Source organism: Pezoporus occidentalis, unplaced genomic scaffold, assembly GCF_034315485.1.
Source record: "Pezoporus occidentalis ecotype Australia unplaced genomic scaffold, CSIRO_AGI_Poc_V1 ctg28, whole genome shotgun sequence".
NCBI lineage: Eukaryota > Metazoa > Chordata > Aves > Psittaciformes > Psittacidae > Pezoporus > Pezoporus occidentalis.
In genome coordinates this window covers 8,306,193-8,333,379 of record NW_026914718.1, presented here as the reverse complement: position 1 = coordinate 8,333,379, position 27,187 = coordinate 8,306,193, and the positions used below count along the sequence as shown (strand labels likewise).

The 27,187-nt window shown below is 43.2% G+C and overlaps 1 long non-coding RNA gene across 2 annotated transcripts; it reads left to right on the top strand.

The window, feature by feature from the left end:
- The first annotated feature begins 565 nt into the window (after nucleotides 1-565).
- Nucleotides 566-26,272, top strand: LOC134167190 (uncharacterized). Of its 2 annotated transcripts, none has more exons than XR_009966136.1 (3): nucleotides 566-823; nucleotides 4,046-4,225; nucleotides 24,133-26,272. It is a non-coding gene; the product is annotated as an uncharacterized LOC134167190 (long non-coding RNA). The 2 variants fall into 2 exon arrangements; XR_009966135.1 differs by lacking the exon at nucleotides 24,133-26,272 and adding an exon at nucleotides 13,804-13,985 and having other exon boundaries at nucleotides 567-823.
- The last annotated feature ends 915 nt before the right edge of the window (nucleotides 26,273-27,187 follow it).

Sequence of the window (27,187 nt, the reverse complement as noted above, 5' to 3'; positions counted from 1 at the left end):
TCCTTCTGCTTCACGACAAATTGGGTTCTGTTTGATTCTTTCCTTTCTAAAAAGCCCTGTAAGTAAAGCAGAATCAGTGAGGTTTTCCCTCTCTCTGCCTTCCTGGAGCCTGGGTTTCTTGATGAACGTGTTCCACTTGCAGGACTGTGTTGTTCCACTGCAAAGCCTTGTATTTGTGCTTTCCTCAATAACAGCAGGAGCCACGTGGACTTCAGACATACTGCTTGCAATAATAAAGCTGAGCCACAGAAGGGTCTGGACCACAGTTAGTTCTTGCGATCCAAGTACTCTTAGCACAAGTGCTCTTGGCTTCAGAAGGGTTAATATAAACATCTCAGAATAAATACTTCTTCATCTTATTGCACAACATTCAATATGTAAACAGTTTGTACACACATAAAGAAAAGAGTTATAGGAGCAGCTGATGAACAGCCCCTTACCCACTACAAGGGGAGAGCTTGTACAAGCTGAAAGACATTTCCAGCACTGCTTTTTTGATATGCTTGCTCTCTCCCAGCCTGGTGCTGCTCATTAGGAAGCAGAGATTCCCCTGTGTCTGAGGACAAGAACTGTGAGCCAGAAGATACTAAAATGCCATGCCAAATATCCCTGTCCCACCTGACCAAGGAGAAAGAGTATCTGCTTCAGGTGTCTGAGTGCATCAACATCCATCATTGTAGGAAAACTCCCACCCAAAAGGAAAGGGAGGACCCTCACTGCTGACAAGGAAGAAAGCAAGGGTATAAGAACCTTGTGGTGACTGGCTTTCATCTTGGCCTTTGTGAAGAAAAGCTTTCAGGACTTTGTGGAGCTAGATAGTGAGGTGAGGGCTGTCACTTGCTGTGCACAGGGACTTGGTATGGTGGGTTAATTTGCCATTTTGGGGTATGAGCATAATGAGTGAGAGCAGTGTGTTGGTCTCCCTCTTGCACAGGACACTGAAGGTATATTTTATGTGTACCTAGTGTTTATTATTCTGCTGTGTTGTTACTATGGTGATCACAAATGGTAATACCAATGCGTTATCCTCCATGTCCCTGACTTTGGTGCAGGTGCTAATTGCCACCTGAGGTCTATAAAAGTAATAAACAGTTCATGAAGTGCTACTTGCCTGCTGCCTTCAAGGATGGGGAGCTCCCTTGCCTGGAGCCCTTTGATCAGTGTACTATTGAGTACCCAGGTTAAGTTGGTTCTTTGTCAGCCTTACTTCAGTCAGAATTATGTCATCTTCCTTTAAATTACATTTTATACAATGTAGGCCTGAAACTGTTGCTGGTCCTTTGTAATTCTGTAAATTTGTAGAATTAGGTCTTCTTCATCTAAATGGTATTCTATACAATGAAGGCCTGAAGCTGTATCTGACCCTTGCAATGTGTGTGAAGCTTGCTGGTGGTAGATACAGCTGTGAAGTTATTGACTTTCCAAGGTGACTGGGTTTTGACCCTCAAAAACCCCTAAATATTGGGAAGACAGTAGAAAAATCTCCCTTATTTTCCCCCTCTTCCCAGAATCTCCATAACTCCTTTGCCTTCCCAGCCATATCTGCCCTGTGCCTTGAAATACTTTTGCCTATTGGTTTGTGTGTGTGCATGCACATACGCCTGCTGCAGATTTTTGTGTGTGCATATTTATATCTTGGTGGCTGCGTTGCCAAGGAGCTCTGAAAGAAAGCAGAGCTGAGATAACTTCTAATCCACCTTTCTGTGATAATGTGGCGCAAGTGAAAAAAGCCAGGGGTCTTTCTCTGCTATGCTCTAGGTTTGGTAGACTGGGGTCTTTAACAGGCACTTGGGACTTTGCTCTTTCTCTTGGGGCTAGTGCTTGGCAGGGGAGAAAGCAAATACCTGGGTGATTGGAAACTGTTGATCTTTGCTTGAGGAAGCCTTAGAAACTGCATGAATACTCCTGGTTGGGTCTGGGCAGACGGCCATTGTCTTGAGTCATCTGTGCCTGCTATCAAAGTGCTCTGTTTAGTTTTCCTTGTCTATCCCTGTGGAAAAGGGCTCATGGAATTGGAGGGGTGTGAGTCCTGCCTGAACTGCTGTTACAGCTGGTTGAGAAAAGGGATGGCCACAAAATCATTGTACCATCCTTCAGTAGATCTTGATACCTGAAAGTCACCCTCCTTCGTTTCTGTTCCCCTGGAGGGTCTCTGGACTGTTTGCAGAGGCAGTAGGAAGCCAAACCAGACAATGACCTCATGGTCCTTCCTTTCAGCATAGATTTTCTTTGCTTTTACTCAAAGCAGAGCCTAGATTTTCCCTAGCTGGGGGAGTGCCGGGGCTGTTGGACCCTCCGGTAGTTCTTTGGTGACCCTTCCTGCCTCTTGAGAAGATATCCATGCTTAAACTGAAATGCCTGATGCTTTTGCCACACTCTCCTGAAACAGGTTTGGGTTTGGAGCAGACTTTTTCTGATTATTCTTCATCGCATAATTCCTGACTTGGCCTCTTCTGCATTCGTTACTTGTACATAATATAATAGACTTGCTGGTAGCAGGGACTTGAAGAGCTATTTTGCTGATATTGCCCCTGCGTGGCAAATAGAAAGTGACAGTTTGACAGAGAATCTTTGAAAGATAATTAATTTTTCATTTTGACAAGGGTTTCAATTAAGTGTGTTATTCCTCATCTTCTGGATGTTATGAATAATGGGCCAAATGTTCCCCTGGTGTAACTGCATTAATCACCTCAAATGAGATCTAATAAGAATATGCAGCATCTTTTGAAGTTTCGTCATCTATCAGCTTTTTAGGATATTCAGTGCTTTCTCCATCTGCATTCGTTATCTGATGGAGTTGGCTTGGCTTTTGGGGGTCTTATTAATCTCCAAAGGTAGTTATAGAATATGGAATATCCATATTCTATAATAACGGCATCTAACTTGTAACATTACTGATGGGCTGATAGTGTTCTGTAGTTTTGTAATGTTTTTTGAATGGATGGATGCCAATACAAAGGGGGGGCATCTGTTACTGGTCAGTTTGTTCTCAATAAAAATACAAAACAATGAACAAGCACAGGCGACAGTTTCACTGCACAGGTTATCATGAAGCTGAACTCAAAAGATCTCAGCAAGCCATGAAAGGGATTATATCTTTTGCCATTATATAGTAATATTCTCCATATAGGGGATATTGCTTTCTTGAAAACATTATGCCTTTTTCAGATTGAGGGAGCATCAGTTATTTATCATAAGCATAAATAATTCTGCCACTTTCTAACATTAGGGTATTTGGTTTTGCAGCCTTTCCTTTTCACCAACATGTCATTTAGATTGCAATTCCCTACCCATATCACATTCAAAGCATGTTGAGAATAGTAAAATGTGATCCTGTGCCACTGCACTGATTCTCTTGCCTGAAATGGGATCTATAAGTCTGTGCAATGGTTCTTGCACTTCCTGAGCTCACGATGTAGCTCACGATGTAGGAGGTCAGAGCTGTATTATTGCTATTAGACTGCCAGGAGCAATAAGATGTTCACAGGCATCCTCTGATAGGGAAGGAAAGGCAATAATTTGGGGTGCTGACTCCAGGTTCTGGCAGGCCAGTGTGGCTTCTTTACTACTCCTGTTCCAAAATTGCTCCTCCTAACTGCTGCCCTTCCTGCCTATGCATCCGCATCTAATCCTATCTTGTATCTCTTTTCCTATGCACTTTCCTCACTTATTAAGCTTCATCTCCCCCTCTCCTTTCTTCTCCCTACTTATTCACCCCTCTGTGCCTTTGTCAGGCTGCTCTCATTCTTCTCTGCCAAAGCATTAACAAGGGAAGTGGAGGGCACAGCGTAGGCAGCGTTCCTGCTGTCAGCTCTCCTGTCTGGCTCCATGGAGGTCCCAGATAGACAGGAGAAAAGACTACAGGAAGAATGATTACAAGAAACATTTTGCCTGGCCCTTTAGCCTTGGGATGTTCTGTGGAGACAGCCTAATCCATTTGAATGCAAGAACTGAGGGAGGTTAGAGCAAGGGACCATCAGAGATCTTTGCAGACAAGCTAATAGGTTCCAGCTGAGCATTTGTGAACATTAACTTATTTTTGCAGAGGCTCTGAATATGGACAGAGGCAGAAAGCACATCCTTGATGAGACAACAAGCTGCTTCCCAAATGCTAAGCCTCAACTCTCAAGCACAGAAGACCTCTGAGCTCTGCAAGGTGCTGAGAGATACCCCTGCACCAGCTCTCCATCACTAGTTTACAAAGCTGAGGGAAGTCTTACCTGAGGTGAGTGCCCAGAAATACTTCAGGGTGCCAAGTGAGTCAAAACTGCTAGCAAAGTGAGCCTCCCATTAGAAAGGCAGCCTATGCACCAGGTATTGCCTATAGAATAGGAGAATTATTATCATGTTTGTTTTAATTCTCTCTGCCTCTTTCTGGCTTCATCAACAGTCTCTTCACCATCATAAGCACTCCTTGGGTTTTCTACTTGTTTCTGTCTTTGAAACCTGTTTCTAAGATAACTTAATGACAATCTCCCAGTTTTGGATGCTAAGGCAATGACGCAACTGCTTTGTGCCCCTTCACAAGACTATGGTGTTGCTCACCTACAGGATGCTGGGCTCCCTTTTTCCTATGGCTGGCATATAAGCTCTTGGAACATGACCAGCGTGTGCTTGGTCATCTCTGAGCCCTGCCTGTCTTCCTGCTCTTGGGTGAAGCAGTTGTGGTAGTGGTAACCTGAATAGAAATAAGCATCTGCAGAATTAGCAAGGGAGCCCATAGCTGTGTTGAATGTGCCATGCTGGGTGTTGTGAGAGGAAAAGCAGAGGCTGCAGAAGGTCATAGCCCCACTGTCTTCCTCCAGGCTCATATTCCAATGCTGCAAAAATTATATCATTACAGATTAACTGAGTGCACCACAAGTTTTCAAGCATTAAGAAAACTATATTGAGAAAGTGGTGCTAGAATTTGTTATAACTGTATTATGAAGTGAAGCAAATAAAACTTGTATGCTTGAGTGCTTGAATGTGAAGAGATACTGCCTTTAGCTGAGTGATGCTCAAGTCAGCCCAGTAAGGCAAAACCCTCAGATGTGCAAGAACGAAAAATGAAGACTGTGTGTGGCTATATAATAAGGGGCTTTTTACAGCTTAGTACTTGTAATAGAGCATCACGAAGTAGAAAATGGAGGAAGCGTTACATATTTTACACAAGGATGGGAGAATAGTGTGATATTCTATTTAGAAAAGAACAGCAGTCTTTGGAATTTGCTTGACATCTGCCCAGTAGCTGGATCCATTCCTGCTTTCACAGCCCACACAGAGTGACACTCTGCAAACACAACATTGTCACCTGAACAATTCACTCAACAGCTCGCCATGCTGTCAGTCAGAGCAGGCTCATTTCTCTCCTTAAAATAAAATATGTTATACCCCCTCATTTTTTTCCCTTTGTCTCCAAGCCTTTGTTGATGTTGACAGCTCATCCTTTAGCCATCATTCATCCTGGCTACTGCAAACTTTGGAGAAAATAAAAACCCTGCTCCCCTAATCAGATTAGAGGGCCTGCAAATTGAATTCAGCCCCTCTCAGTGTCCCCTCAGCTGGCTGTCATTAGGAGCAAAGGCTGGCCCTTGGCGGAGGTCCAAACACCAGCTAACTGAATTTGAGATGCTGGAGTCTTGACAGGCCAACGAAGGTAATTGAAGAGCGGTGGGGATCTTGTAAAATTTCAGGCAGTGGGGATTGCACTGGGGGGATCTTTGGGACCCAGCTGGAAAAAGGGACGGGGCACTGAAAAGCAGCTCTTGTCACTGGGACTGGCATGGATGAATAGAGGAAAAATGGGTTTTTCAGCATACTGACTTCTTTGCTCCCTTTTTTATCTCTGTCTTGACTGAATGCCCCAAATCCAAATATCATTGGGTGGCTGTATTTCAGAAGTATCCGATGTTTTGTAAACATGCTGAGTTGGTAAATGCTGTGTTTGAATAATGTTAGTTCTTAATATATTAAAGAAGCGAAAAGCAAGCTTACAAACTCATGTTTGGATTTATTTGCTGGAGTATCTTATCCTGAAGCCCTATTAACTCTTTCCTCCATGTAACTTAGTCTTTCAGCTCAAGTTGACTTGCTTCAGCTGGGATCAGCTATCTCACAGCAAAACTCTTGTGTTATGTTGGTTGATGATGTTTCTCCTATCATCACAATTTACTAAATATACTAAAGCAGAGGGAAACTCTTTTTAGCCAGTGTTCCACCACACTGACATGGGTAAAAATTTTGGAGTTTACCCACATGCAAAAAGGTTCTGATGGGGAAAGAAGTAATGCTCTGGTCTGTCAATACTTGTAGATTTGGGGTGCTTTTAGCAAATTGTCCCACCAGAGGACAGACACCACAGCTTCTGTAGAAAGGACAGTGAAATGTATACATTGAAATTATGAGTTAGCACTGAGATGTAATGTTGTTGCACCAGTCTGCAATGGTTGCAGCAGACAGGTCTTTATAAAAGAGCCTTTGGGACACCTGATTGAGGCCCTGAAAAGCGAGACTGATTTCAGAAGAGTAAAGCTGGGCCTAACTTGACTCCAGAGCCTTCTTTCATCCAAGTGCAGCATGCAGAGTATGGAAGAGAAGGATCCCTTTGTAAAAATGTCAGGTCCTTTTAAAAAGATCTAAATTCCTACTAAAGCGTATAGGTGGACCTGTCCTGGGGACAGCAAAGTAGCACAAAGTGTGGAAGCAGGTGCCATCCCTACCTGTACAGCTTCCCCTTCCACTGAGGAGTAGGGTCGTGTGATTGCATGTACCTTTAATACGTTTTGCATCACTTTGTTTATTGATACATTATTTGCATCCTCGGTTAAAAGCCATAATGCCCATGGATTTTAAGTCCCTTTTTCTCCCCTCTGCCCCATCCCCCAGGAGAAGGATGTTTTGCAAAAGAAAGCTGTTTCCAGGGCTCCAGGGCTGACGTACTCTCAGGACACTTCATCTGTTTCCCAGCACAAGCCCAGCTCTATCCCAGCTACACAGTTTAAGCTGAGCTACTGGTGCATATTTGGTCTCTCACCATTTAGCATTGTTATCAGCTGCTTCAGCCTTCCATCCATCATTAAAAGTACAGTTTAGGAAAACAGAATAACACAACATACATTATAGGTAGTCTCCAGCTTCTCTAGACTTGCACAGCCTTAGGGAAGGCAAGCAAACTGTGCTGATTTAAAATAAACCTCCAAGATCTTGTTCTTTTCATGCAGCAGCAGTACTGTACGTAGGACCAGAAGTGCAACCCATTGTTGAAATTGTTGATCAAGGTCCAATTCTCAGTTGCCTATAACTTTGTCAGGTTATATTCCCTTGCAGTACTAAATATTTCCTTTGGAGCGGCTTAATCTGATAATAGGGGATCTAAGACTTTTAGCTCTTCTGATCATCTGTGTGGCAGACTACATGATGCTACACAATATTCCCAATGTGCACTTCCTCAGCTCTCCCTGTGATTTATAAGAATATAGTAATGTTCTACTGATGGCTGCTGCATGACTGGCCATGTACCCTGTGTACTGAATGTGCACAGAGCTAAAGGGGATGTAACATACACCCATGGGCTGATCCAGCAGTTGTAGGGTAGCCTTGGTTTTGGCACCTCCCAGCTTGTGCATGCTTAACTCCATAATCCAGCTTTTAATGATGCAACAGGACAGAGAAATGAAGTCTGGAATCGCTGGGTTATGTGAAGGCTGAATTCTGCTAAATATCTCCAGTATAGATGCAGAGGTCTCTAAATAGTCCCAGAAATTCATTGATTCCTCTTTGTTCTGATAGATCTGAAATCACTTCAGGACAACCACGAAGGTCTCAAAGTAAGTTCAGGTGATCCTTTCCGATGAAGGTCATCTGTATCCTTAAATTTACCAAAGTTGAAAGCCTGAGATACAGTCTTATGCTGAATGCTTTTCAGTATTCATATGTGAGGATTTTCTCCCAAATAGCAACATGCAATAACATCCCAGAACTTATTCTTATACTTGAATGCACTAGATTAAAACAAAAAAAAAAAAAAATCAAAAATATTTTGTTATTTATTTTAAATCCTCTGGTGCTCAGACTCAAATGAGAGACTTCTGATAAGCTAAATGCGGGTTTATTGCCTTTTTGTATTGTTGAATCCAGACTGTCCAACTTGAAACTGTCAAATTGCCTACTGCCATGGTGCTTATAACACTGCTTCTGTAGATTGCACCTCTAAGTAGAGATGAACGCTGCTCATCTGTTGCACCATGCAATTCGTACCTCCTTAGAAGAAAATATTTCAGTCACTGTTAAGGTTTTATGTAGCTCTCCAGCCTCCTACATTAAGGTCTGAAAAGAGCAGCAGCTCTTTGAATAGTATAAAGCTATCTCTACCCATCCAATCCATTACTACCACAATCCCCTCTCCCCCCCCCCAACCCCCGGCAATTTCTAAGGTGAAACTATTGGTCAGTGGTGGCCAAACATGAAAAGGGTGCATGGATGCAAAGGAGATCTGGGAGGGTTATTACTTGGGTGCAGAGCTGCTGTGGAGCAGAGGGCTTCTGTTAAGCATAATGAAAATCTGGTACCTGGCTGCTCCCAGATCCTCTTGGCCAGTTGAGATAAATATACATAAATAAATGGTGTCTATTAGGGTTGTTTATTTTTCTTTGGACTGGTGATGTGCAAGATCTCTAGTTCAAGTGAAGTGAATGTGGAGGGTTTGGGGATTTTTGTGCCTCTGGTTCTTGCTGTGGAGCTGCTTGTTGTCCTGCAATGCTCCTTCTCTAAGATGTACTCCAAAAAGAGACTTGTCAGGAAGCTCATCTGCCATGAAACTACCTCTTCAGCAAAAGCTACTCTAAAAAGGGAACTAAAAGTCACTTCAAAGGTTGTCCTTGTTTCCTAATCCCTCTTTAAGTCTGCACCTTCTGCCTGCCTTTTTCATCTTCCAAAACTTGAGGGATACCTCGTCTTATTATACTCTATATCTAATAGGCAACCTTTCCAAAGTGGCCTTGTGTGTGTTTGCTGTACAGCTGAGAGTGAGGCCTCACTTTGTGTAATGGTTTAATTATAATGTCAATGTGAATTCATTAGCATGACAGCTGTCACTGTAAATGGGTGAGCAGGGAGGCTTTTGCCCCCCCTGGGGTCAGGGTAATTGATGTAGTGAACAGAATACTGTATTCACTGAACAATGGGACAGGTCTCCATTCTGACCCGGGAAGGGCAGCCTAAACAGGGAATCGATAGCAGCTGAATTTTCATCCATGATCAGATTGATTCAACCATGTTAACCTCCACGTGCAGATTATGTTCTGCTGGAGCCTGGGTGGCTCTAGCACACCCCAAAGGAGGACAGGCAAACGCTGAGGCATTCATTTTCAATATAAATCTTGAGCAGCTGCAGTTTTGCTCCTCTGATCATCATCTGCCCGAACATCTGGAGGCAGTTCTTCATGTTTGTTTTGCCATTGCTTCCCCAACTCTTCTTGACATCTATTCCACAGCTTGTCTTCCCTTGCCAAGCCTGTCTTTGGAAAATGAGCTAATAGCACAGTATTGCTTGTTTTCCCTAAAGGATTTTTGCCCCATGGAGTAGCACAGTATTCATACTGCCTTTATGGGGAGTCCTGGTAAAGGTTTGTGTTCTTTGATATCTACTACAGGTTTGTTCCTCTGCAGGTCCATCACAGATCTTCTGTTGATGTTCCTCCAAATACAGTTGGTCTTGAGCTGACAAATGCTCCCTGTAATATTTACTCATCCATTTTTTCTTGCCTTTTCAGTGTTGTTTGTACAGTTGACCAAATGTATAAGCAAAGATGTTGTTTGAGACTGAAGGGGTTAAGAAAAAAATAAGGTGTTACTGTAGAATCTATAGGTGTTTTCTGTAATTTTTCTACAATAACCTGAATACTAATGTCCCTCCTGTAACAACAGAAAGCATTGTTTGGATCAGGTAAAATCAAGTCAAAGTGAAGAAATTGGATGAATTATTGTTAAAAGCTTTTCTTTCTTCCTCGATGGGGTAAGAAGTGCTCATCACCTTTCCTTATTTCACTGAGAACAGGGAGAGAGAGGTGTACAGAGACTCTCTTCTGTCTTTCTTACCATCCCCACCCCCCTAAAGTCCATAATTTCCCATGAAAATGATATATTCTTATTTGAGGTCATGCTCAATAATGTCAGAGAGCCCTGCCCCTCTCTGCTCCCTGCCATCTCCAGTGCTCTGGAGCTTGGGGCGGGGGATGACTCAAATGTGCTTCAAGGTAGCTCAGAGTATATGTCTGGAAATACAGAACACACATGATGCATGTCGAATAGTCTGGAAGAAGAGAGAAAGCCCAAATACTTGGAGATACAGTTAGACAACTAACAGCAGTAGTAAGGAGGGCTGCTTGAAGCAGAATCTGAGGCCAGCAGAGCAGAGTGCAACAGGACTTGCTAACACCTATTGGACATTAAAGTGCATGATGAGGTAGGGAGGGGAGCATGGGTGTGCTGAATGACCACTGTGTCATCGGCTCTTCTCTCACACTTAAGGTTACTGCAACTATCAACTAGCCCAAGGCCCTTGCTCTTGGAGGAACATCACTTGGCTCCCTTGTTGGGATCACACAGCTCATGCAGTGCAGGGCTGCAAGAGAGATTTGTTGTTAGGGGTTTTTATAGAGCCTTTTCAGCAACCTGCTTCTAAGCACACCAGAGAGCAGGAATTGCATGAGGAATCCATATATTTAAAAGTTTATCCTTTGTTGAAAATAAATGACAAAAAAATAAATGACAAGAAACTCTAGCATCCAAAAATAACTTTAATTTTGTATCTCTGGTGTTTTCAGGCTACCTTTATAATTTCTTAGTTTGAAGAAGCTCAAATATTGCTAAGACACACAGCACACAGATTTGTTTGCTCTCTTGGAATGTTGTCACCTTGTGCTAAAGTCTTTCTGTTCTGCAGGGGTATGAGGAGTTCGGGGGTTTAAACTCAAAAATTAGGGGTTAGAGTTAGGGGTTAAGTCTATGGGGTTGTTGACATCTGGACAGAGGAGGAGGACAGCAGAGTTCTTTCTCCCCAGAGCCCACCAGGCAAAGGTGGGATTCCTGAATACCACAATTCCCCATTCTGACTGTCACACTCTTCCTGTTAACCTGTTAACACACAAATAAGGCTGTATAAAAATTCTCTTTCCAAAGTTGGGATTGTTTGTTGCTTCGCAGAAGTCAGTGAGAAGGGCCAAAAATCCTCGGAGCCTCCCCTTCCTGGGGATACTTAACTTTTCATGGGATGGAAGGGGAAAATGGATTGACTGAGACAGCCAAATATTGAAATGGGAGTACTGTATCTGGAATGACTGTCTCAATCCAGTCTCTCTCTAGTAGCCTGTCCTGGCTCAGTGACAGGGCTTTTTCCACTTTGTTTGTGTCAACATTGTCTCTAACTGCTGATTATGCTGGTTTTCAGGGCACATATAGTGTGGGTAACTGCTTTTTTCAGTTGGAAGCATATTAGTAGAACTAGATTTCAGAAAAAGTAGTTTATGGACAAGAATATAGATACCTTAAATAGGAAGAGATGTTATGTGAGGGATGCTGAATTCAGACCTGAGAAACAGCAAGTATAATTGCCCTCTAATTGAAGGATGGGGAGAGGAGGATTTAAAAAGCCACCCCCCTTTCCTCCTTACTCAAAACTAAGCTAAAAGTCTATAAGCACCTTTCCTAAGTGCTGGGAAGAAGTGTCACTGCAATTAATTTGCTACAGAATAAGGGGACCCACTGCAATGCACAGGGGCTGGAGGCGTGCAGAGTTAATCCAGTGGCCAGGAGATCATTGTTCTTTCAGAAGGAAGCAACTTTCATGATCAAGACTTGTGTAAGCCTTTAAAAGAGCATACTCTGTGTCTTTTACATCAAAGGTAGCAACTTGCTTGGGTTTAACACTGTACATTGGAAACTCATGCTTAAGATAGATATAGTGGATGTTGACCTGGACTTGGGTAAAATGTGAAATATTAATATTGATAAAGGATGGAGAAAGCAGAAAGTAGGGAGAGGGCACAATCATATCGACTCCTGCAGAGGCCTGTGTGTGCACACACATGGTGTTGTCTGTTGGTTGCATAAATGCTTTTAAAATAATGAAATTACTTCCATCAGAAGGAGGAGAGAGATGTTTGCATGATAGGGGTTTGGGGAAGGAGGGAGGGGGAGTAGGAAGGTTTGCTTTTGTGATTTAAAAATATCTATGGTTGTATGTATACCAGCCAGGGAAGTTGTGCTGGCAAGTCTTGTAAGGCTTACAGAGGAAATGCAACACAAAGCAAGAAAAATATCTGTGGAAGCACTTTAGAATGAGCTCCAGAGGGAAAAGAAGAAGAAAAAGATTCCAAATGCTGCATACTGTGTGGTCTCTCTTGAGGGCTGCTTTGAGGCAAGAAAGAAGAAAGGCTGTATAAAATAAAAATGTATAGATACAGTTCCTGGTAAACTGACCTGAAGGTTGTGGCCAAAAGCAAGAGATTTTAGCTTTTCATTTTATGTGTTTCTGGAAAGAAGGAAGAGGATCTGCTGCAATAATCACCTTCTTATGCTTCAGTTCTGAATAGTGTCAGGATTAAGGAGAGCACATAGCCACAGGAGATGTTTCATTTGGGGCAGAAAGGGGAGGAAGAGAGAACCTTCCTGGGAATCATTTCCAAGTCAACTAGTGTTTGCTGAGTAAGGCACTAAACGAGCCTGGGGATGGGTGAAGTGGGTTTGGTGATGAATGGCTGAGTCCTCACAGAAGCGGAGGTGATGGATGTATCCCAGACTTGAACTAGGGAGGTTTAGAAGTTAACTATACACCTGGTAACACAAGTAGTGAGGGAAGAAAGCAATGGTGCACTTGGTGATACTGTAGTTTCCTCCAGCTTCCCAAGTATCAGTCTGAGAAACAGAGGACACACAGCCAGGTAGAGACTTGTGTGCTGTGACTGGGACTGTGCACCATAATGGGGAAACCCCTTCTGTAGCCCTTCTCCCTTTTCCCATCTCCATTGAACCCTTTTGTGATTCATAACCACTTTCTTCTGCTGGTTTTGGTACCAATCTGGGGAACAGACTTTTTATGGATGAGCAGTTTTGTATTTCTCTGAGTACCCCTGACAGTAGATGCATGTTTTAGAGAACAGCAGCCCTCTCAAGCAGTCAAGAATAACAAGGCAACTGAAACTTCTGTGCTAGAAGGTCTGAACTAAAGCATTCCCCCCCCCCCCCCCCCCCCCCCGCAATGGAATTAAATGCCATTTTTACTAACTGGATGTAGGCATGTAGTTATTTTTGTAGCCTCCTGAGAAGCTGTAGTGGAGCAATTACTGCTTTAATAACTTGTGCTTGCATATGAATTTGTGCTGCAGAAAAGAAATATCAAGAGAACTTACAGCCAGGTTAAAGGAGCTGCTGTGTAGCTGCATTTGTCCCTTGCCATCCAGACTTCTGCTGTGCTGCTGACCTGTTGGAGAGGTTAATGTGGGCCTCAAAAGCACACCTAGCAAACCAGTCCTTTGGACTGACCACCTCAGTCCTACTGCTTCAGTGTTTGAATACTAATTTGAGCATAGAGCTGGCATCTACTTTGCAAGTGTTTTCTTCTGACAGAAGCTATGGTTTTAATGTAGTATGTGACCTTTTTTTGGACATAAAGTGTCTAGGAAAATGTGTTTCCAGTGGTAAGATGGCCAAGCTAACTGCACATGAGGCATAGGCAGTTTAGGGAGAAATTCTAATAAAAAGGGATTTTACCCAAGTAGCTACTGAACAGTACAAAAAAATAAACCAACCTTCCTTTCTCTTCAGGGTTCTGCTGGCACTGTGACCCCTATGCAAAGGACTTTTTGCCACAGCAAAATCTGTGTTACATCAATATGTCGCAGTCTCCCTGCCCCAGGATCTGGAGATGACATGTGACCATATCTAAACTTACTCAGAGCTGGTGTAGACTCCCTGTTAAAAATAAAGCTAAGACCTGAAGTCCTTCATTCTTCCTTAAGAGTCCTGTTTTCATTTCCCCCTTTCTGCTGCGACTGCTAGGCAATCTCCCTGAAATCCTGGGGACTGTCAAGAGAAATGATGACATGTCTTCTCTTGCAAGTAGACCAGAAGTCTGCAGTGGCAGAGTCAGAACTGATTGCCTATCTTATCTCAAGTCGCTAGTCTCTAATTCAGGCTTTCGCAAACAACCACCAGCCCTGTTTCTTTCTGGAGCTGCAGGTTAGTGTTTAATGTACTGCTTTCCTGGGACTTTGACTATCAAGTCTGAGGAAAAGCCTTTTGCCTTTTTGATCCGAGCTGCGAATGGACTCAAATCAAAATTCGAGGTGCAGAGAGCCCGGAAGGTGAGAGGGTGAAGGACGGGTGGCATCGTCTGTCACTCAGGACCTCTTTTTCTTGTAACCACCCCTGAAGCATGACAGGCCATGATTTATCAAATAATAGATAAACTTAAAATTAAACATCATTATGTTAAGTTGGGAGGTTCACTTGTCCTTGAACGGTGAGCAGGGCATAATTGTTTTAAAATGTGTTTACCTTTGTAATGTGTCAAAGTTGAAGCGAGATCCAATGCAGAAAAAGAACCATCCTGCTAAAGAAAGTCTTCCTTTGGTCCAGTATCAAGACCTATCCATCCTCCATGACCCATAGGCCACCCCCCAAGGATGACAGGCAAATAGTGTCTGAGTGAGCACCATACAGGCATTCAGGCAAGTTTATATCAGCATTATGTCTTGTTGATGGACAAGATGAGCAAATCCTCTAGAGCTTGTAAGAGAGATAAGTGTAACGTGCCTAGTCTCATTTTCATAGGTTTAGACTTCTTGGTGTGGTCACAGTCTGGCTGCTCAGAGAAAACTATCTGCTGGTTTTGATAGTATCTACCCAAAACACACAAGCTGGTATGAAACAACAAGCTGTATGGTTGTCTACAAACCTGTTGTATGAACCCATAGGCTGCAAGGCTAAATTTGTCCAAGTGCATCTTGGTTTCTTACTCAAAAGGAACAGTCCGTCCACAGAAGAAGGCAGGGGGAGAACTGCTGGTGCAGAGTGAAATAATTTTACTTGCCAGGAGGTGATCACAGATACTTCCTGCTGCCGGTCCTAGATTATTTCCTTCTGTGGTAGTTCAAAGATGCCATGAAAACCAGCATGAGCAGTCTGGTTAGTATGATGAGCAAACTTCCCTGTGCATGTCAGTGGGAAGAATGCTCTAACCTTTCGCAGTGACATGTGCATCCATGCTGCTATAGTTAGCACAATGTTGCAGCAGCTTACTTTGTCCTGCCTAGCTCATGTACCAATCCAGCTCCCATATACACTGAAATCAAGTTATTCAGTGTTGTTTTTAATGAGAGAGACATAATGATAAAATCTGCTCTCTCCTACTTGTTAGGCATGGTTGTGAAGTTTAGAACAGAGTATATTCATTCAGTTGGAAGCAACCTACAACAATCATCTAGTCCAACTGCCTGACTGCTTCAGGGCTGACCGAAAGTTAAAGCATGTGTCATGATGTCTAACACGAAGATATGGTTACTGCAGAATATTGCAATCACTATACTCCTTAAAGAAAGCTCCACTGCAGAATGAAAAATGTGATTGTGCAAAGCTTGAATAGAATATTTCTCCAATGCAAATATACTTTTAGATAAGCTAGCTTGCACCTATGTTAGCGTATCACTGTAGGGCAGGAGTGCTTTTGAAGTCCATCTCCCACACATCCCCACTTAGCATGCCTTGGTTTTTGTTATGGGGCAGCCCTGGAGGTTGCAAACTGTTTGTTTTGGATGGACTGAAAGCAGATATGTGCTTCAGCTAATGGGTGACAAGTCTGGGAGAACCAGGCAGCAGCAGGCTGTATCACCCCTAGGTAGTGTAGAAGTTGGGTTCTCACCATCACTTGCTTTGCTCTACAGATCCACTCCTACTGCAGTGTTACTGCTTGCTGATGCAGACCTGGCTTTGATTTTTCTCCAAGATTTCAACTTGCAGTACTTGTTCTTTTCACTTACTTCCATTTTATTGCTTCAGTAATTTCACAGATCATTGAAACTTGAACTATGTCAATCTGTGGGTTTTTTTGGTTGGCTGGTTTAAGCTTTCAGTGGCTTCTGGGGTTTGGCCGTTTTCTCTTTACCATACTTTTACCAGAAACTGGACATCATCTATAGCTTGGTTTGGAATCTTATCAATCTGCTGCTTCTATCACGTTCCAAACACTTCAATAGCTGCTTCTATGTTGTAGTATATGTTAATCGGTCAAATCTGCTTTCCATATCTAACACAACATTTTGTCTGCGGGCCTATCACATGTCCAGATGTGCAGAAAACTTGATCAAGGCACAATCTCTGGTCAGGACAAGCCACAAAGAAACTTAACGGTACATTTATCTGCTGATTTTTAATAGTTCATACAGGAAAAGCAAGGCCTGTTGGCTCTTACATACAGCCTGGTTTTGTAATACTAATGCTATCAGTTTTGTGGCTTCTGAGGAAAGCCCTACTGTGATCTCAATTAAATACATTTTCTGCTTAATGACAGGCTTAACACTCATATTGATGTATGACATAGGATTTATTGCTGTATTTTCATTGTTATCTGATTTATTGTGATTTTTGTAATTTTACTCATGATAATTCAGTATTGGTGTCTGCATAAAGTGTGGGATTTTCAGTAGGGACCACTATTAATCCAATCCTTTTTCTGATGAAGCTTATGTAGGCTTAAATCTGCTCTTCATAAAAGTGGATGAGTCTCACTACTGATTTTGAGGAAAAAGTGTTACGAACAGTCATCACTTCCTCAAAATCTTTCTTGTTATAAATACGGTGTTTTCAATCCCAAATATAGTATGGGCAGTCTGTATTGACACAGTTCCTAGCTGCTGCCTGTGTGCACTGCAGTAGTACAGATAATTAACACTTCAAGTGTGTGTAGCTCTAGCTGGTTTATTTCAAGCAAACAAGCTAAAGCCTACATTTGGCTTGAATGCTTTTTTCTGCCACTGCTGGCATATGTGCAATAGCTTATAAGCATGCTACCAATCAACTTGCCCTCTGATTTATGTTTCATTATTGAGAGAGCTGAAACTTTGGATAATTCATGAGCGAGATACTGGTGTCTTCTGATAGTGAAATAAAAGAGTAAGATCTATCAGCAAGGAACATGAAAGTAAAATTAAGCACAGTCACAGGTCCCAAACCAGACCAACTGAATCATTGCAAAACAGGCATTTGAAACCAGCCTCTCGCTTGCCATTCCTGCAGTACATCAGGGAATTTACAGCCACTCTCTGGTAACAATAGCATTGGCTCCTGGAAAACTGGTGGGGAGAAAGGAAATCTTTGCCTTTTTACAGTGCTGAGACAAAACAAACGTGACTTCTTGTAAGTGAAATTAGTTCTTGATCCCTGAGCTGTCTTGGAATGGATTTAGCCTGGGTTCTTTTGCTGCTGTAGCACACCATCCTTGCTGCACACTGTTGTGACTGCTGTGCAGAGCACTTTCCACCATAACACTAAGTTTTGTGGTTTATGACAACACCTACTGAGCTCAAAGAGGCACTGATTTGTGCCTGAAGTGCAGGCTGCTAGTTTCTTGGCTTCCACAGTGATCTAAAGCTGTCTGATACCTCAGACAAGCCATCTCTGGGACCAGGAGGATCAGCACTTGTGGCTGCTCTGCCTGGCCGCTGATGACAGGCGCCTGTCACTTGAGAGCAGATAATGTGCTGGGGATGACAGCTTGCTGTCCCCCCTCTGAACAAGCAGAGCTTTGGGGACCTGGCGTATGATGTGTCTCACCCCCATCTCCTCTGGCATGGCCATGCAGGCTGCCAAGCCTGGCTGTGGGATTGGACCCCACAGTTTCTGTCTTCCAGGAAAAGAGAAACATATTGCTGACTTGTCTGGGTACCCACTCATACCCAAACTGTTGCCTTTACTGGCAGGATCCCTCAAGTGACCTGGTTGTCTTTTTAATGACTTTGTTAGTTGGATGACACATTGTGCTTGCCAGATGACCTAAGCCAGTTCATGTTTTGGTCAGCTGGAATATAGGTCTTGATCCAGCCACCAACAGTAAAAGGAGAGTTGGTGTTTTCAGGCTAAGACCTTGAGATATCAGAGATTTTAGTGGCAGTGTGACACAGGCTATCCTGATTGCACTTTCCCCTCTTCAAATAAACCCCAACTCTTCCATTTTCTCTGTCTTGTTCTATTTACCAGAATATCTGAATGCGTCCTCATGGTCTCAACTGTCATCTTACAGATTCAGTACAGTAGTTATTCAAATGATTTCACTGGTTCATTTCTTAGACTCCAAGACTGCTGGAGTAAGGAAGATCCAAGGTTTTTATCTTGAATGCTGTGTGTAGGTGACTGAAAAAGGATCAGCTAATGTCTTATTATGCTATGTTAAACCTTTGAGACCTTGTTGAATGAGCTTGGTTTGGAGAACATGGTACAAAGATCAGGCATGGAGTGAAACTTCTTTTTGCCTGCTTTAATTGTGGACTTGGCAGTCTTTTGGTAACAGTTGGACTTGATGATCCTAGGTCTTTTCCAACCTAGATTATTCTATGAACATGTCAAGGTGTCTTTACACCATTACAGATAATGTATTTAAATGCTTGGTGTCAGTCCTGACAACTGCTCTTCAGAATAAATAACCTGCAATTTAAACAATCAAGAATAACTCCAAACACACGCTAATCTGAAGTCAAGCGATCCTTGAAATCACTGTGTGTAAGAAATATCACAGCATGTGATAGTCAAGCGCAAGAAAATCCAGTGGCCACTATGTGCTTAAATAACTCAGAGACGGAAAGCAAATTTAAGCTAAATTAGTGGAGACATGGAAAGATACATTGGCACTAGGAGAACAGTAACTCAAAATGGGTAGGAAAGTGTAGGGTTGCACCCGCTCATCCTTTTATTCCATGTTTCTGATGGAAAGAGGTAGGAGTGTTCTTTTGGCTAAGAAGTGATGAATTCAAACATAAAATTAAAATATGACAAGTTTTTATATAAAAGTTCACCCTATGCATCCACTTCCCCATGTTTTCTTTCCTCTCCTGAGGACTGGAAAAACTCCACAAGCAGATGCTAGAAAATCAGGAGGAATCCCAGTGCCATTCAGTTGAAACTTGAGGAAATGTAGGTTATAAACACTCTGGTGATGCAAACATGCAGGTCAATGCACAGCTGAGCAATGCATTTACCTTCACTGTTGGAGAGATGGGAGCTAAGCTGTAATATTGATGAGGATATTGAAGGGGTCCTGCTTTCCAGAAATGCTTTTGAGATGATTGGGCAGAGCCTTGGGCAACATGGTCTAGTGTGAGGCATCCCTGCCAATGGCAGGGGAGTCGGAACTGGTTGATCTTAAGGTCCTTTCCAACCAAAACCGTTCTATGATTCTATGATGGTGCTGTGCTGGGGTGAATGTGTGAAGAAATCACAACCTGCCTGAAGTGGTTTGAGGCAAACGTCCAGAGAAGTGCTTGGTCTTGGGCCTCAGTGTGGAGGAACATCTGGAATCTAGCACTTAGGTTTCCAGCTTGCCTGTAGGAGACAAAACCACAGGTTTTGAAGGTCGGTACAAAGGTAAACAGTTCAAGACCTGCTCCTTCTCACAGTGGAATCAGTTACTGTGGCCTGGGTGATGTGGTATCTTTTCCTCAGTATAAGAAAAGTTCAGGCTGCTATAGCAACACCAGGTAGTAGTCAGTTCCAGTTACTGCATATGTTAAGTAGCTGAGGTCTGCAGTTTTTCAGCACAAAACACACAGCTCCTTACATCGCTTGGCGCGTTACAATCCTCCTGACCCTACCAGTCCCTGCAGTCCCCTTGGGGAGTACCTCTGCATTTTTCTTCCCTTTTCTTCCAGCTAAAAAGCACTTGAAAATATTTTGGCACTTCCCCTTCCGTGGTGAGAATTTGGCTGGGGTTTCTCTGGGAATAACTATCAGCCACTTGCAAAAGAGCCCAACCTCTCTGAGCCCGCCTGTGAGCCAAAGCTTTTATCGGGGAAAGTTTAATTCTCTGTAGCTCTGCTGTCACTCTTTTTCCTTCTTGTTTCCTGTGCTGGGGTAGATGGTGTGATTTAGGACTGATGTCTCAGAAGATCAGGGTGAAAAAGCATCTTCCCTGGGGGAGGTGGGCAGAGGACAGCCTGGGAACGCTTTCTATTCACACAGACAGGAGTCTGGAGCCAGGGGTACCTTTACTTCTGAGCTTCCAGCTATTGAGGAGGGTGACTGCTGCTCTGCCTGGGCTGCGTGGGTCGTCTTCCCATTATCCCCAGACTTTGGCTCTCCCCTCCCCAAAACTCATCTTCAAAGTCCATTGTCCAGTTGTGCAGTGAAAGCTGTAAATCTGTACCCTTGTTTAGTGTGGCATGTACTCTGCCTCTAATCCAATTTCCCTTCTGTTTGTTCTCTGTACAGCCTCATTCGGCCTGACAGCTATTTAATAAACCTATTTGCTTTTCTTTGACATGAGGCAGAAGTGGTGGGTGTTGAAGAGCCATAAGGCCCTAGTGGACAATGAAACCCTTTCCCACTCAACACTCTTCCAGCTCAGCACAGATAAATTGTTTAGAACTGGGAAATTAACCCATCCTATCTTTAAAATAGAAAAAAAATAAAAAGGCAGCATTCCCAGGCTGGTCCACAATGGATTACAGTTGGTTGTTTCCTCCTCCTAAATGAGAAACCCTCTCTCTGTTCATTGGTGGAGATCAATAGGGCTGTAAGATTACTGAAGACTATCATTTATGCACCTTTTGTCACTTACAAGGAAAAGATTCATGGAGGGATGCTTGCCTTTTAAAAAATGTTCATCTAAGGTACAAAGAAACAATAACACTCTGAGAAGTTTAGAGAAACTGACCTGTTAATTTGCCCACTAGGAAGATGTATTACAAAATGTTCAGCTTGGAAACCTTTTCCTTCGGTTTTTGTGCGTGCCTACTTTTCTCTGCACTCTCTTCCCTCATGGTAATGTTAGCATGTGGAGCACTGCAGTAGGTATCTGTTATGGAAAGCACATCCTCCCCTTAGGGAAAGGAGGAGAAAAGTTAGTTGGACCTTTTATGGCACAGCTGGAAGGCACACAGAGTCTGCAGTGGTGAAGATGATATAAGATTAATGTTTAGCTATATAACTATTTAAAAACGAGAAAGATTTTTCTTCTGATAAAAAAATGAAATAAATATAGCAAAAGTTTTAGCTTTCTAGGACTCTACATAGTAACTGAGGTTTTCTTGGTCTTCATCTCTTAATGATCTGGCATATTTATCTGTGTATGAAGTTCAAATGCCAAGCACCTAAATTCTAGGGTAATGGGAAAAGCAGATGTGGATTGTGAGGCTGTTTTTTCTTTTAGATCTTGAATATTATGTAGACTTTGTGATGACCAAATGACAGAGTACAAGTAGAATATTCCCTGCTAATTATTCCAACTATTTAAATCTGGCTAGCTTTTAAGTGGACTTCTGCATTGTTGCCTGTAGATTTCCACTTTGGAGCAGGGCCTCACTGAATTAGATGCTGTATAGGGACACAGTGAAAGGAGGTCTTTCCCAAAGAAGTAATGCAGAACATCCACAAAGAGCCATTTGTCTTGCAACCTAACTTGAAATCAACATATGTTAGAGTCACAAGGTTATTGGGAACCTGAGTTAGTGAATCCGAATGGACTTAGTTACCATTCTCCTTTTTTGTTTTTATCTAGTGCATCATTTTTGATAGGCAAGGAGCAAATTGAATATCCCTTCCCTTTGCCTCTTTAATACATAGCAAGTATTTTGATTCTTTCAACACTTCCTTTTAAGTCACGTTTTCTAGTCTCTGCTTGCTCCCTCTATGCTCACTTCTATACTCCTCAGTCCATGTCTTTTCTTCCGGCAGACCATTAGCCCCCATATGGATTGCTGCTGGGGTAGCAAAGGAATGTAGTGATCCAGAAAGAGAAAGGTGCCCTAGGAAAAGAGGAATTGTGAAAGTATCTAGAAGCAGAACAAAGTTTTTAAGAGAATGCATTTCAGCCTATTCTTCCCCATCCCTGGTGCCCTTTCTGCTTCTCTTAAGCTGCTTTGTAACTGTAAATGTATATTGCCTGCACAGCTGAGAAATCTTTACTTTTACGTGAAGTATTGCACCTGATACCTGATGCAGTCCCACAGTGGAGCACTATCAGGGGTACAGAGGGCACAGGGATGTACCAAACAGCATACAGAGACATGCGTTGCTGCATTCTGAGTAGTCATGGTCAGCTCTAAGTCCCACCTTTTTTCCCATCAGGTGTTTCCCAACCTGCATTTGTAACTTCAGTTCTTCCTGAGTGGAATGTATGACATCCTACTGAGATGTTAAAACATCCCTATTGATTTCAAGAGAAAAAAGGAGCCAAGTTAATTTTATAATTACAATATTACGATCATACTTGGCAAATGATACCAACAGATATGTTTAAAGCAGCACCAATACTCTTCAATTGCATTATCCCTGGCACTTTATAACTCTTCTCAGTCCTAGGGTAGGTTTGAGAAATATTCACTTCCAAATCCACAACTACACCAGGACGCCATTTGTTTTGAAGTTGCTGACTTGTTTCATTTTTGTTGTGAAAGAGGAAGGTCAACACCCGTGGAAAGAGGTAGGGCTGCTCCCTGATGTCATGCGGGAGCTCTATCAGCTGTGGCAGCACCTATCTGCAGTGAAAGGCCAAGTGGCAAGCTGAAATATGTTAGGGAAAAGACTTGCTGGCAGATTGATGGAGAACGCTGACATATTTCTGTAAACCACAATACAAAGGGAGTTAATCAAGACCATGAGGAGTGTCCATCATCTGGAGAAGTCATTTTCCACCTCAATTAGCCGGTAGTTTAGGCAAACACACATAATGGTTAGCCCCCATCTGTCTGAGTGATGTTTTCTTGAGCAACTCTTATGCTGTGCCCTCACTGAGTGTCTCCGTGGTGGTGCTGCTGGTAACTGGTAGGCTTTGTCCGCAAGCCAGTAAATCTTTATTGACAGGCTTAGCTTCATGTTTGGCTCAAATAACATCCCCTCTGAAGGCAGAAAGGAAGAGGAGGATATATCCAAGCCCAGTATGCACAATGTCTATCAGAGGGCTGGCAGGAATTCCATTTCTCTTTGTTATATTGATTGTCACATTTTACAAGGGAGGCATGTCTCTGTTGCTGGATTTGTCTCTTTTGGGATGTGAGATTTTCCTCTCCGTTTGTACACTCATTTGGCATTTCCTCTCCTGGAGTGACCAACGTCCTCATTCTGCATGAAGTCTATGTGAGCTCTTTGAAGAAAAGCAACATCTAGTACAAAATGATGACAAAAATTTCCCAAAACCAGTGATCAAGAGGGGAAAAACTGAGCCTTCAGGCTTGTAAGTCTAAACAAAGGAGGCAATAAAAATGTGGTAGAAAGAGATGATTTCTTTTAACCTTTTTACTGTAGTCTCTGATATTATCCAGTATAGGTTACAGCCCTTTTGTTTTTCACTCTCTGGGTTTGGCAGACCTCTGCTCCCTGGCTGCAGTAATGTTTTTTTTCCACTGTCTGTTCTCCAGTTTTTGGTGTCCCTCAGCATAATGGAGATCTGTGGATTTTCTTCCTGCCTGACAAATGCCCTGTTATTGTTTTGGACCACACTGGAGGGTATTTACAGCGAAAGTTCCCAATAGTAGCATGCAATGCATTGACAAATATAAGTTGCATGTCTCCAGGCATGGTTTCTTTACCTTCAAACAGTAAATTGAACAGTGTAGAAGGGGTGGGCTGAACCACTCTTATCAACCTCAGTGGGCTGAGATGCTTTAATAGTCTCAGGTCTAACTAGGGCACCTACGGCAATCAGCTTTTTTTCTATTAATAGACAACCATTAAATTAGGAACTGTAGAAAGTGGTACGAATTCAGTCAAAAGCTTCCTCTTTCCTATACCCTATACTTTGTGCGATTTCATTACCAGGTGTAAGATAGGAATAAGTAAAATCTCCCTGGTGAGAAAAATAGCTTGTAAGATAATATGGTTTTGTGCTAGGGGAAGGGTTTGTGGGTCTGTTGTAGAGAAGCTGGTGCCAATCTCTTATCTCTGTCACAGGGAAATGCTGCACAGGGACAGCATCAAGGTATTGCAAGGAACAAGTGTTTTGCAAACGGAGATGTGGAAAAACACTGCTGTGGCTGTGATGTCTGTCCCTCTGATACGGATGGCTCTACAAGGGATGTCCTTGTGCATGTGTGTGTCTCCATTGGAGAAGCAAAGGGACAAAAAAAACTCTTTTATCCTGCACATGGTGCCTTTTGATTCCAGACATAAAGCAAGAACATCATCTTCTGGTGTTGGGCCCTTCTGAATTATGGATTTCAACCTCTGCTGAGCTTTCTTGGTAGCACCAAGAACATTTTGGTGAGGTCAGTGCTCCTGTTGCTGCTGACAGACATAGGGGTCATGGAGGTGGTCTTGCAGTGTGCAAATCAGCCTTAGCGGTGTCTCATTAATTTCCACTGCTAAATAGGATTGGGGCCTGGGAGTCTGCAGCCTTGGCTCTTCCCTTCTTTGCACCATGCTGGTCAGGAGCCACTTCACTGGAGTTACTGGTGACACCAACTTAATAGTCACCCTGAGGGGAAAATCTGGCCTTGTGATTACTTTTCCTTATTGAATTCTTGATTACTGGGTCAGGGAATATTTTGCATCCCCAGGACCAGGGTGGTGCATGGCAGATCACTTGTGCCCCTCTATCTGCCAGCCCAACTGAGGGAAGACACTGAAACCCCAAACTAATTCTGCCTATCTGGAAGAGCAGCTCCCTGCCAATGAGATTAAAATATCACTGGCACTACATGTTCATCCCTAGCATATTTCTTTTCTACCAGAAAAATATTCCCCTCTTGCCCTCTCATCTCCTGGCTTCTCCTTTTTCCAGTCCCATTACTGCTGGGAACACAGAAGCCCTGGCTGAGCCACCTCTGTGTCCTGCCATTCCAACTTTGCACCATTTTTCTGGGAGGTCTTAGCACTGATTAGAAGTGATATATCTTTGTAAAGGAGTGCCACGGGGCTGCAAAGAGTCTGGCATGCTGCAGGGGGGCTGTGGTGGGTGCCACCCATGGAGGATGCTGGCAGCACCCCACCATGCCTGCATGGATGGGTGAAGCCTCATGCATGGCTACAAGGCTGTTTGGAAACCACATGAAGTGCAAAATAAGACCCTTTTCCACTCCCTTCATGGGCTAGAGACAGACAAGCTGCTTTCTGGTATCCATCAAGGCTGCCTCGTGCTGGTGCTGTGTGAACCAGAGATGAACACGTTTTGGGGACAACCTCTGCACATCAGCATGACAGAACTGTCAGAGTAGTTTGCAGGAAGAGGAGCTTGGCCAAGGGGTGTTTGATTTGTGCTAGCAAGAAGCGGAAGATATCGGTGCCTTCACAAAGCAGAAGAGAGGGCAGCACGTGGGCAACTTGAAAACATAGGATTCCAGAGATAGTCTGAACTGGGAATTAAACTTTTGAAATCCTTTTTTCCCCTTCAGCCATTCCCTCACTAACACATTGACCCCAAAACACTGGCAATACTCGAAAGGGTTGGCACAGCAGCACTTGAACACAACAATCTGTTATTTCAAATTTATGCCTTAGAGCAGCAAAGATTCAGCAAAGCTTTTGAAGCATCACATAGACTTTTTCTCAAATCTCTTTCTTCTGTTGGGAGGCTCTTGGGTGGGAGGGGGAGGCAATAATAAGGGTGGCTCACTTAGATGCCAAGAGAGGCAGATGCATCAATGCAGTTGGCAGAGTTTCTCTCCACTGTAAAAGGAAACTGCCCAATGGATGCAACACCATCATAGTGGTACAGAACATTAGCCTTATAGTGATTGTGTATTGTTATGCGTTAATAGCATTATCCCAAGGGCAGTGTTAAACATAAATATATGCAAGTAACTTGAGGTGACTCCTGTCACTGTCAGCAGCTGAGGGTAAAATGTTTTAACCTGCAAGCGTAAGTTTGCAACCCTGGAAAACAGTGACCAGGATAATGCTCTGGTATGCTTCCACAATGGCAAGGGGGTCAAACATTCAGAGTGAGATTCAAAGATGTAGGTACAACAACCTCAGACATCAGCTTAAGTTCTCCCCTGGAGTTTCCTAACGTTATCTCTCCTGGATGCTAACCTCAGCCGCTGCATATTTGCATTTCTCTCAGTATCTAGAGAAGTGGCCTGAGAAATGAGGGATGAGGCTGCTCTGTCCCAGAGCTGGACATCCCATCCTGCATCAGTGCCCTCCTGCTCTGCACCACCCTGATGCTGGTGCCCAACCTGAAGAGTCACTCGCCACTGGGCAAGAGGTGAACTTTGCAATAACCCCTTTCCTCTGAGAGGGCTGAAAGAGATTTACAGCTCAGTTTAACCAAGGCTTTTGCTATCAGCTGGCAGAACTTGCAGGCCTTTCCTGCCTGGCAGTTGCAGACAGGGAATTGCTGATAGCCAGTCTGAAATCTGTCTCTTGCTCTGAGTCGACTCCATAGCTACCTTGTCTGGTGCAGTTATAAGCTCTGAGAGATTTATATATTTAAAAAAGGGGGGTGGGAGGGAGAAAACAGTTTGGCCTAACCTCAGGGTCCTATGGGACTGTGAGAGGAAGCAAACTGGAACCCATTTTCCTATTTCTTTCTTGACCTTATCCGCAAGCAGCCAGCCTATCTGCAAGTGGCAACTGTGGAAAATGTGCTCTGGCCACTTGGTGTGAAAGATAGGCAAGACTCCTAAAAAATCTTCTCCGCAGCTTATCACCTTTCTGCTGGCTCCGCAGCAAACTAGTGCCCCACTGCAGAAGGAAACTGGCTGTCTGTAAGGCTGGACAGGGCCTCATCAACAACTGATAAGCTCCCCTGTGAACATTCAGGCTCTTCAGGGTTTACTGTCCTTTCAAATACCACAGAAGCTCTAGCTGGGTAGATTTGTACACACGCACATATGTATCGGTGCGGATGATATTTAATGCCCTGCATCTGATTCTTCCTGCTCTTTCTGCTATTTCAGGGATGCTGCTCCTGTTTCATGCAGATTTAAATGTAAAAGGTTTGCGGAGCATGCTTTATAAAGTTGGAGAAAAGCATTTACATATAATTCTCCTTCTAGTTCCCTGA